The sequence below is a fragment of the Mastomys coucha genome, unplaced genomic scaffold (assembly GCF_008632895.1).
Source record: "Mastomys coucha isolate ucsf_1 unplaced genomic scaffold, UCSF_Mcou_1 pScaffold5, whole genome shotgun sequence".
NCBI lineage: Eukaryota > Metazoa > Chordata > Mammalia > Rodentia > Muridae > Mastomys > Mastomys coucha.
The window spans coordinates 40,513,929-40,525,362 of NW_022196911.1; the positions used below are offsets into that span (position 1 = coordinate 40,513,929).

Genomic DNA, 11,434 nt, shown 5'->3' on the forward strand with positions numbered 1-11,434 from the left:
AAGACAATGAACTACTAAAATAGCCCACTAATCATCCAGGCCAACAGAAATCTGGTCAACAGATATAACAATTCTACACACAGAAGAAAAAAAAATGAAAGCCATATATTCCCTTCCTGCTGGTGTACACTGTTTTTATACGGCTCTATATACTGTGTTCAAATACTTCCAGTCCATCAGCAAAAGACACTTGTTTGAATAATTAATTTGTTTTTCCCTGGCCCTTTTAGAGCTTCAGAAACTGGTCAGGGTACACATATGTATTTTTCTTAAATCAGACTCTACTATTGAGCTCTCAGTGAATGAACACACAGACAAACACAGTTTTCTAGCCCAATGGTTCCCAACCTCCCTAAAGCTGCGACTCTTTAGTACAGTCCTTCATGTTGTGGCAACCCCAAATCACAACATTATTTTTGTTGCTACTTCCTAACTACACTTTTGCTACTGTTAGGAATTGTAATGTAAATATTTGATATGCAGGGAATCTGATATGGAACCCCTGCAAAAGAGTTCTTTGGGCCCCCAGAAAAGGTCATGGCCCACAGGTTGAGAACCACTGCAGTCTGGCACATCTTAATAATTTCTTTGCCTATAAAATATATCATGAGTAAAGGCAAGGACAGAATCCCAAAGGATAGACTCAATGGTGTTCCCTGTACTATGCCATTTCTTCAATTCTTATCTCTCTCCCAGGAAAATACTGTGTAGTTCAACAATTTGGGAGGAGTAAGAGGGTGGTTAAGGCTTCAAGAACAAGAGCAAACATATGGCCTACAGATAAGAGAGTTCTTTTTAGTCTACAGGTCTTAGCTTGTCTACTTTGTTTATGAACTTCAAATTCAAAAACTAAATGCCAAAATGGAGAGAGAGAAGAATATGATGAAAATATACTGTATATAAATTTTTTCTAGTTAAAAGAAAATTCAAATTCATTGTTGACATTTAGAAGCCTGGAGATTTCACCAGCTTTTCAGGGTCTCTCAGGTCTCCTGAGTTGGGAGGAGATAAGACATGATGAGTTCAGTAATTTTTCCCGTGACAGCCGGCTGGATCTGGATGGGCAAGCTGAGAACCAGCTCCTGCCTTCCCTAGTGTCTCTGATGGGAAGATAGGACCCACAGTCTCTTATGATTACCTTCATGAGACTGTTTTTGTCCCAGCTGAAAGAAAAATGTGATAGTTCCCATGCTCACATCTCTATCTAAAAGAGGAAAAGGAATGACTGACCAGGTTACTGTTTGAATCAGACAGAAATGAGAAGGAAGTGTGGGGATGAAATGCTACATTTGCATTTCATGTGAGAACAAACAGGCAAGCTGGTTTAATGTAACCTTTTCACATGAGCACAGTGAGCACCAGAGATAGGCAAACTGATGTAACATCATTAATGATCACTAGAAACTGGTCTTTAGACTCAATTGTCATTCTCATAGTCCCAGCCAGCCCCAGGGATTTGGCATGCTGCCAGCCCTAAAGAAGGTACCGAAAAAAGAAAATTCATTAGAAACAAAACTATAATATCTATTTTTATCTCAATTATTTAAAATGATTTGTCGGTACCCACCCCCTTTTGTTTTCTGTCTTATATTCAAGAATTCTATTGCCCTCATCTAATTTAATGCCAGTGCCAAAGAACTCTAGAGTAGGACATGGGTGAGTCTGAGGGATTGCTTCCAGTAAGGCATGTCCATGTCCAACCAAAGACATGTATGCGGCAACTGGCTATCAACTTGTACAAATCAAATGATTTCATGTATATTCATAATGTCCTGGCTTACCATAACCCCTAGGCTGACATCCCCACTGCTAGCTAGAACTGAATGGTGGTGATCTATTCAGGTAGGCCATGTGGACTCCTGCTCAACACTATCCCTTCCAAGTCCCCGCCCCTTGTTCACAAAACAGCTGGTCATTTGCAGGTAAACTCCCAGACTGGTCTGGACTCAGAAAACTGGCTCTCTTCTGCCATCACAGAGAGAGAAAACACAGAGGAATGGATCAGGCTTTGTTTATTCAGAGAGAAGGCTGAAGAGTCATCCCCCATGGCCCACAGAACTCAATGTCTCTGTGATGGAGGGCTAAGTGAATCCTGCTGAGGTGACAGTGTGTGGTGCCAGCAAGGCTAGCTATTACCAACCTGCGGCTGAGGTCACCCCAGCTGCTCCTGCTGCCTGTAACTCAGTTTATTTCATTCTGGTTCATATCAGAGATTTATTTTTATGAACAGGGAACATTTTTTGTAACATTCCCTCATTTAACCTTCATTATCAAAGTCCCTGCCCAAAGCCCATAGAAGCACCATTATTGCCATATAACATTGCCCAACATAAACCATTTGAGGCATTTCCCCCCATTTTTATTTATTTCTCTTCTGTTACATTTCATTTGAAATGTGCATGGGGGAACATGTGTCTTGTTTTTATGTTGTCTCATACAGACCATAATCCCTAATGGTGGGGACCGCCTATTTGGGAGGTTAATAAGCAGTGGGGACATTCATCATATGGAACAAACAACCAGGACATGTTGGCCTCTTTAAAAAAAGTACTGCAAATGGGGGTCGATGACTGAGGAAATTGAAGGGAAAATAGCCCAGCTCTGAGGTTTCTTCTGAACATCAGAGAAGGAGGCAGCATGAAGAGATCCAACGTAAGAGAGTGGGAAGGCTAACAGCCTGACCGTGTTATGAAACTGCTCACACAACCCATTAGTAAGAAGGCATTGTGTGGAAAGCCCCTGCAGAAAAGGATTCCCTGAACCTTCAGCACCTGCTCAAAGGCTGATTTATCAAATCTGTACTATAACTTCACTCCATAGACTCAAGCAGAAAAAAAATGATCGTAGATTTCTCACCTAATTGGAAAAGAACATCAGACACAACTATGCTACACACATAGCAGTGTCCTCTGCGGTCTGAAGGTTTTTCCAAAGGGCATTAGGTGGAACTAGATCTCCAAGGGCTGGTACTGAGATAAGGTCCTATGGTGAAGTCATAAGCGTTCCAGTCTTGTACATGGATTAATAATACCTAATAAAATGGCTTGTGTTGATCTTCTGATCTTCAACCATGTGAGGGTCCGAATAGAGAACATGCTCTCTCTTCTCCCCTATTTGTTTTGTTCTCATGTTCTCTCTCTCTCTCTCTCTCTCTCTCTCTCTCTCTCTCTCTCTCTCTCTCTCTCTCTCTCTCTCTCTCTTGATTTTATCTTAATGCAGGCTTTTCCCTCTGCAGAGTCAAATAGATGTTCAGCAGGATATTCTAAACTTACAACTTATAAACCTAAAAACTCTGTAAACCCAACCATAACAGGGGAAGGTGGTAGAAGAGGGACAAACCAAGTGTCTTTTTTCTATTAGCCCTGTCAGTCAGAAATCTCATACAAAGCTCAGTTGCCCAGTGAGGATCCCTGAGCAAATAGCTGTGGTCAAAGGAAAGGTAAACAATAGATAGAAAGGCAGTGTTTAATCTACCCTAGCTGCAGGGGCTGAAATTGGGGAAGAAAGATAGAGGCTGCATAGAACTCCACAAAGGGAACAGATGTTGTTGATCCTGTATACAAGGAACAGAAAGATACAGGCACTCAGGAGAACCAGGTAGAACATCCTGCAAGTAATACACACACACACACACACACACACACACACACACACACACACACACACACGTTGGGGGGGATGGGGAGAACACTGAGTACTGCCATGTGCTAGGACTATGCCAAGGCCAGTCAGAGTAAAGCTGTCCCCAACAATTTCCACAAATCGACCAACCAGCTGAAGTCAGAATGAATGAAGCTTTAGGAGTCTTTTCTGTCATATTCAAGTCTCTAAATTGCAAAAGACAATGCATATGCCCAGAAATGGCACTCGTAGCTCAAAGGACAGTGAAGGACAGGACATCACTACAGGGAGATTCTCAAGAAAGCTATCAACCAGCACACAAGTAGGCTATTAATAACTCCATTCCATGCTAGACTATATGACTCAGAGTTATTTAATAGCCACTGTCAGGGAGTGGTGCTGGCGATGCTGGGTATAGAGATGTGAATTTGTGTCAGTTATTGCAAAGAGCTATGGGAGGGTAGGGCCATAACATTTCTGGTGTGTGGTCAGTGCTGTCTGCCAAGACAAGGAAAAGCCCACAGGCAACTAGACACTGATGCCAGAAGTTAACAGTCTGGCCAGCTGTGCTGAAATGGTAGGGCCTAGGGTTATGGCGGGTGGAATCAACAGGATATATATAATCTTAGGGTAAAAGTCACTTTTCTGTCCCTCTCCAAAAGCAGAAAATTCATGAAGGCCTATGTAACTACAACAGGCTAAAATGCAAAATTTATCACAAAGGTCTTGCATGGTATGCTTCTGTGTGGGTTTGTCTCAAACTGATTTGTAAAGTCATTTAAATGCCCATGAGAAATGGAGGGGTGGTGAGAAGCAGGAGGCAATTGGAGGTGATACAGTTAATAATTCTGAGGTTGAAACTGTAGGATCCCACACAAAAATGTATTCACCAAACAGGCAAGCGTTGCTCCATCCCCATGATCTCCCCAACCCCTGCACACATAAGATATGAACCACTTATGTCTGGCTTCATGGATAACTGTGGTTATAAGCCCCTCACCAGGTGGTTTCTCTCTGCATGTCAAGAACAAGCATCAAAAGATGGATGCATGAAAACAATGGTTAGGGAAAGGAGACCAAATTGAACCTACATCCAACAACTTTGTCCTGCAGCAGTTCTACTTCTGAAAGGTCACACATGAGACATGCACGTGAGTGTACACCTACACACATACACACACAGCCCAGCTAAGGTGACATCATCTGCTTCTGCTTGTACTCCTTTTCTGCATTTCTTATTTTTGGAAATGTCTGAGGGGTTGATGGGCGGACACAGAACCCCAACCTTTCCGCAACTGGCCTGTGGCTCAATGCGGCCACAGTCTCAAAACTATGTTCCCCATTCCAGCTCAATTCTTGTGTTTTCCATGAATCTTCTTGTGAAATAAAAAGCCCCCATGACTCCACGCTGGGCTCTACCAGAGCGTGTGAGTTCCCAGGGACAGGTTCATCTTCTTCTCATTTCTTAAAATGTGTTCTGGGAAATTAGATCTCTTCTCTATTTTTTCCCTCCTTTTCTTTTTCCGTTCCACAGAGCACCACTATTGTTGCTTCTAAATGAAGCTCATGAATTGCATTTGATTGCAAAGGATGGAGCATTTCAAGTGGTAAAATCTGGGAATTGGGGATGGATGACAATCCCATAATCTAAGAGACAATCCCATAATCTAATAATGAACTAAAATAATAGAGGGGAAATTCCTCTCAAAAGGATGCTAAAGATGGACATTTCTTAATGCCAATGTGTGTGACTCATCTGCAAAACCAGCATATCTCTCCTGGCTGTGCACTAGATCAAGTCAATTATAATTAAAGTCTTTACACAGTACTCCACAGCTTATCAACGATCTTCCATTTGAGTTAGTTTTCCTAAAAAAAGCGTTAGTCTAGTGTCTTTAACGGGTGGTTTTGGCATAGCTGTCTGTTTCACAGGGAACAAAGAAAGGACATCTATACAAGGACAAAATCGAGCCTATAACAAATAGCACACCTCACTGGGCTTCTCTCAAGCCTTACATCCCTTACCTCTGGTGGGGGACCGGTCCTATAGAAAGAGACACTGAACTTCATTGACTGGATAGTTGAAAGAGACCAGAATGGGAATATCTCTTAAATGAGAGCTTCACACTGACAGTCACAAATAAAATCAAATTTTGGTGAGAGGAGTTATATATATATATATATATATATATATATATATATATATATATATAGCATGGTTCTAAGTGTTTTGTATTCATTTACATCTCAGAGTGTTCTTCAGTGCTCATGCCCCACAGATGATGAAGCTGATCCTGCTGTCTTATATTTCTCAGAAGAAATGCCAATGACAACTCTACTCCTTCTGCTCATAGGTAGGTTCATAATACAGTTAAAACAACTTGATCTTACCGCTTACTGAATCAATGAACTATCCATCACATAACATACCTCAGATAATCAACTTATCAAAAGAAAAAAATTGTCATCTCTCAGTGTAGGACAGATCATCCCATGCTTGGTCGACTGTTCTTTGGAGATGGGAGCACATCACAGAGGGAAAACATTGCGCCATACCTGGAGGCTGTGGAAGAGAAAGAGGCTGGGACTAAGTACCACAGTTACATGTGAGATGTGAGAGCACATCTCCACTGACAGGCCATTTGGCCTCTTAAGTTTTTACCACCTCCCACTCCATATCAACAAACCAATAGCCAACTATCTAACATATAGGCAATATGAGGGTCATTCTAGATCTGAACTATAGTGACTACTAAGCATTATTAAACATATTAAGTATAAAATGGGAACTATTAATAAAAATAAGAGAAGTAGGAAATTACAATCAGATAAATGGAGTATTAGGTCATAAAACAGTAGCTTAGGTATATGCAGAGAGCTTCCAAATACTACTCTAGAGCTAATACAAATAGAACATCCGAAATAAAAACAGTGATGTTATCAGCTAAATTATTATTATTATTATTATTATTATTATTATTATTATTATTATTATTATTATTTTGTTTTTTTGAGACAGAGTTTCTCTGTGTAGCCCTGGCTGTGCTGGAATTCACTCTGTAGACAAGGCTGGCCTTGAACTCAAAAGAACTCTGACTGCCTCTGCCTCCCAAGTGCTGGGATTAAAGGCACGCACCACCACTGCCCAGAAAGAAAATCTTTTTCTTTTTCTTTTTTCTTTTTGTCTTTTTGTTTGCTTGCTTGTTTTTTTATCGAGACAGGGTTTCTCTGTGTAGCCCTGGCTGTCCTGGAACTCACTCTGTAGACCAGGCTGCTCTCAAACTCAGAAATCCGCCTGCCTCTGCCTCCCAAGTGCTGAGATTAAAGGCATGTACCACCTAAATTCTTGATACATAATTATAATGTACATGAAGTTAATCTGTACATAATCTTGATGTGTATGAAGATATACAAGTATATACCCAAAGGTCTTAGAATAGGGGCGCACAGATGTCAACTATTTATCTTAAAAGAAGCTCATGGTAAAGAGAAGCTTTTTTTTTTAAGTAGCAATATTGAAAATAAAGGTTCGTGTTGTTTTGACTTAGTATAAGTACTCATTTTAGGAAGCTATATAATACATTACAAATAAAGTATATAAAACACACATAAACACAGATATTATTGACATTTTATGTCATTATGTGAAACCTATCATAATAGAATGTCTTTATATAAAATACTTTCCATAACATGTAAAGAGCTTTTATACACCAATAAGAGTAAGTGTGATAAACAGCACAACAAATACAACAAAATGACTTGGTTATAAATAAGACAACACATTAACCTATCTATTAAAGGTTGAAAAGACCCTTAGTGCAGTATCAGTTTCACTGACCCCACGATCAAAATAAATACTGTGAAGTAAGTAGTAACATAGACCCCAGTGTTTTTCGCCGGTTACAATGGCTTTTCCCGCTTTTTCCCTCCAGGCTATGGTTTCTCTCACTTTGACCTTGTCATAATTTTCCTCTAGCAACAGTTTGACCATGCCTGCACAGAATTTCTGACACACATGGCTATCATGGATATTTTGAAGACAATACATGCAGCATCAGAACAGAAAAGAATTCAGCATGTGAAGCCCTCCATATCCTCAGACTTGCATGTTGTATCTCCAACCTAATCAGCATTCTCTGAAGGAGAAACAGAAGTCCTTTCAGTGAATTTGCATCCAACATTTTGTTGTTGTTTGGGCTTTTTTAATTATTTGTTTGTTTGCCTGGTTTTAAACTGTGTCCTATTATGCAGATCTGACTGTCCTGTTATTCCGCGTATAGTACAGGTTGGTTCTGAATTCTTAGTTAGGATTAAGTTGTATACCCCCACGGCTAGCTACTTCTCAGCTTAGATAATCTTTTAATTATTATTATATTACTGAAAAATATTTGTGTTGTCTTCTTTATGAAATTAATCAATGGTACCTTATTTATTATTTTAAGATTGTTTTCATCGTTTTAGTTATAGGTATGTGTCTGTATATGTAGTTAAGTTCAGGAGACTTCTACTAGTGGATGCAGAGAAGCACAGGCAGTGTAAGAAGGATCTTGATCCCCAGGTGAATGGTTAGACTGGTTCAGTCAGGGTAGTAGAAACGTCCCTTCTCCACTGCTGTGGCTGTGATTACTCATGGGGTATATTGCAGGTGGCCTGTTCTATGTATGCGGCAGTACACATGTTCTTGACAATTCAGAGCAATGGTCACCATGGAGGCTAGCAAAGGAGTGAAATCATCTAGAGCTGGATGGAGTTATAGGCAAGTGAACGCTGCCTGACATAGATGCTCAGAATCAAACTCGAGCCACTGCAAGAGCAATATAAATTCTTAACTTCTAAGCTATCTCTGTGGCCATGAACACATGGTATCTTTTAAATGTTCTCATAAAATTGTAATGTAATTAATAATGCTTGTTAATGATGACTCATGCCTTATCACACTTAATGTTATAGTAACCTAGAGCGTATCTTCTGTAATCATCTTACATTCACAGAAGGTACTAGTATTTCTAGAGATTAAAGGATTTGTCCAAAACCACAACACTAGTGAGAGGAAATAATTTTGATTCCTCTCTAAACAATTTCTTCTTGAAATATACTTCTTATTTGCCATGATACTATGCTAATGAGTTTTTACTATGCCTAGAAAATGATTCTATTTGCCCTCATACTGTGGAAGAGTATAGACACTGATTTGCTTTCTTAGACCTGAATGTTCTCTGGGTGAGATGAGTCACCAATTCTGCTTAAAGAGGGAAAGGGACACCTTCCCTGTGATTTGTTCATCTTCAGGTTCTCCAGATAGACCAGTTCTAGACAGTCTCTTGGATGGGCATAATCCAAAATGTTCTGTTTGATCTTTGCTTCTAAAATGTTATTCAGTCCAAAGCAAGAAGCAAAAGTCCATGTAAAAATTAACAACAGGCTAAGTCCAAAGATGATGTCAGATGACTAGCAAAGACTATGTAGAAGTGTATGTAAGAGGTCATCCCTTATCATGTTGAGATACTTCCTGTGTGGCCTAACAGAACATATGAAGCCTGTGGAGGAAATCACAGGGAGGACTTCTTCAGTTTCACCTGAAATTAGTTAAAGCAAGATCAGTATTCCCTCAGGAAGAGTTGGATCTTCTATTTGTGGAAGAAACATGGGAAGTATAAGAAGGATCTTGAACCCCAGGTGAATGGTTAAACCAGTTCAGGGTCATAGAAACTTTACTTCCTATGACACTGTTGCGACTGTGATTACTCATGACTATATTGCAGATGACCTGTTCTAATCATATGCAGCAGTACGCATGTTCTTGACAATACAGAAAAGTGTTTTGAGATTGGTCTCTGAAAATTCATAAATTAAAGCAGTAATTTATGTTTGGCTGAAACTAACAAAGCATTGGGTGGATAAGGAAGAGTTGGGAGATTTCAAAGTCAAAAACTACATATATGCACATGCCATGTTATTTTTGCAGTGAGCACACTTGAATGAACTGGAGATTCTTATTCTTGTAGCTATTATTCCTGTCTCATGCGTGTTATGATTTTGGATTCTTTAGAAATGTGGCCTCTATTCTTCAAACAATAACAATAGAAGGCTATGTTAACTTTCAAATTTATACATTCTATTACAACTGTTGGAAAAGTAGAAAGTTCTAGCTTCAGATCTAAGATCCAACAAGGAATGAGGGAGAGCAAGTGCCTACCTTCCCAGGGGACAGAAGCCAAAGCCCATATAGCTAAATTCCTGGAACTCAGTTCTTTATGGGTGAAGATTAATCAAAAGATGAGCAATCATCTCTCCCATGTCCATCTATTGCCCAGCTAAAACTCCTGCTAACACACAACACAACACAAACAACACAGAGGATCTTGGAGAGGAAAACATGATTGTTTTTGGAAAAGCTTTAGGGACACACAGAAAAACAAGTCCTAACACTGAGAAATTGTTTCTGAGTTTCTTGGGTATACCTATAGGAATTAGAAACCTATGTTTCTCTGACTACAGAAATAATTGTAGTGCTCACTTCGGCAGCACATATACTAAAATTGGAATGATACAGAGAAGATTAGCATGGCCCCTGCACAAGGATGACACCCAAATTCCTGAAGTGTTCCATATTTTAAAAGAAAGAAAGAAAGAAAGAAAGAAAGAAAGAAAGAAAGAAAGAATTGTAGCAGCAACAACAACAGCAAATCTCAGCTCAGCCTAATTTAACTCAAGCTCCCAGCCTTGTATGCAGCCCAAGAAAACACTTTACTTTCTCCAATTATAAAGTCTACTTGGTTCAATCTCTACTGCTACACAAATACACAAGAAGAAAAAACAATCATGTTCAGACAACAACTATCACCAGATTTAAAAACTGCATTGGTGTCCGAATTACCTGACAAAAATGTTTAAAGAAACACCATTCTTTTTGTAGACATAAAATTGTGAGATAACAAACATCTCTTTTTCCCACCACTGTTTAACAATGCTACAAAGGTATCATTCTACAGTCTTCTTGCCAACCCAATTTAAGGTAAATTCTAGGCTGTAACTTTGTCTTTTTACATGTATTGTTTCAGTTTTTCCATGACTTCATCATTGTTTCTTTACCTTTATACAAGGTTGAATTAGTTAACCTACTATGGTGACTTGAAGTTTTTTTTTTAATTAGATATTTTCTTTATTTACATGTAAATTTCTCCTTTCCCAGTTTCTCCTCCAAAAAACAAACAAACAAACAAAAACAACAAGAACAAACCCCTGTTGCCTCCCCTCTCCCCATGCCTGCCACCCCACCCTCTCCCACTTATTGGCCCTGGCATTCCCCTACACTGGGGCACAGAACCTTCACAGGGCTGAGGTCCTCTCCTCCTATTGATGATCAAATTTGCAATCCTCTACTATACACGTGCTGCCAGAACAATCAGACCCACCATGTGCAGTCCTTGGTTGGTGGTTGAGACCCTGGGAGCTCTGAGGGTGCTAGTTAGTTAATATTGTTGTGACTTGAAGTTTTAAAGGAAAAGGTGAGTAATATAAATGATCAGAAGAATAGCTTCAGTAAAGAGATGGGAACTCGATGCAAGAATCAAGCAATGATGCTATACAGGAAAATCTAGTAGCATCAATGAGGAAAATCTTCAGTAGACTCAAAACAAACTCAATATAGCTGATGACAGAATCAATGGCCATGAATAGAGACCTGCACAGACACACACACACACAAAAAGGGAATGAGAGTGACTGAAAGCATCAGTATTCTTAGAGCTGTAAGACATCAGGCATGAGTTTAAGGGGACCATACTTGGAAGCAGGAAGGTTAAAAAAG

General features: G+C 39.6%; 1 non-coding gene across 1 annotated transcript; it reads left to right on the forward strand.

Moving 5' to 3' along the window:
- The first annotated feature begins 10,133 nt into the window (after positions 1 to 10,133).
- On the forward strand, positions 10,134 to 10,240 carry LOC116079308. Its single transcript, XR_004113881.1, has one exon. It is a non-coding gene; the product is annotated as a U6 spliceosomal RNA (small nuclear RNA).
- The last annotated feature ends 1,194 nt before the right edge of the window (positions 10,241 to 11,434 follow it).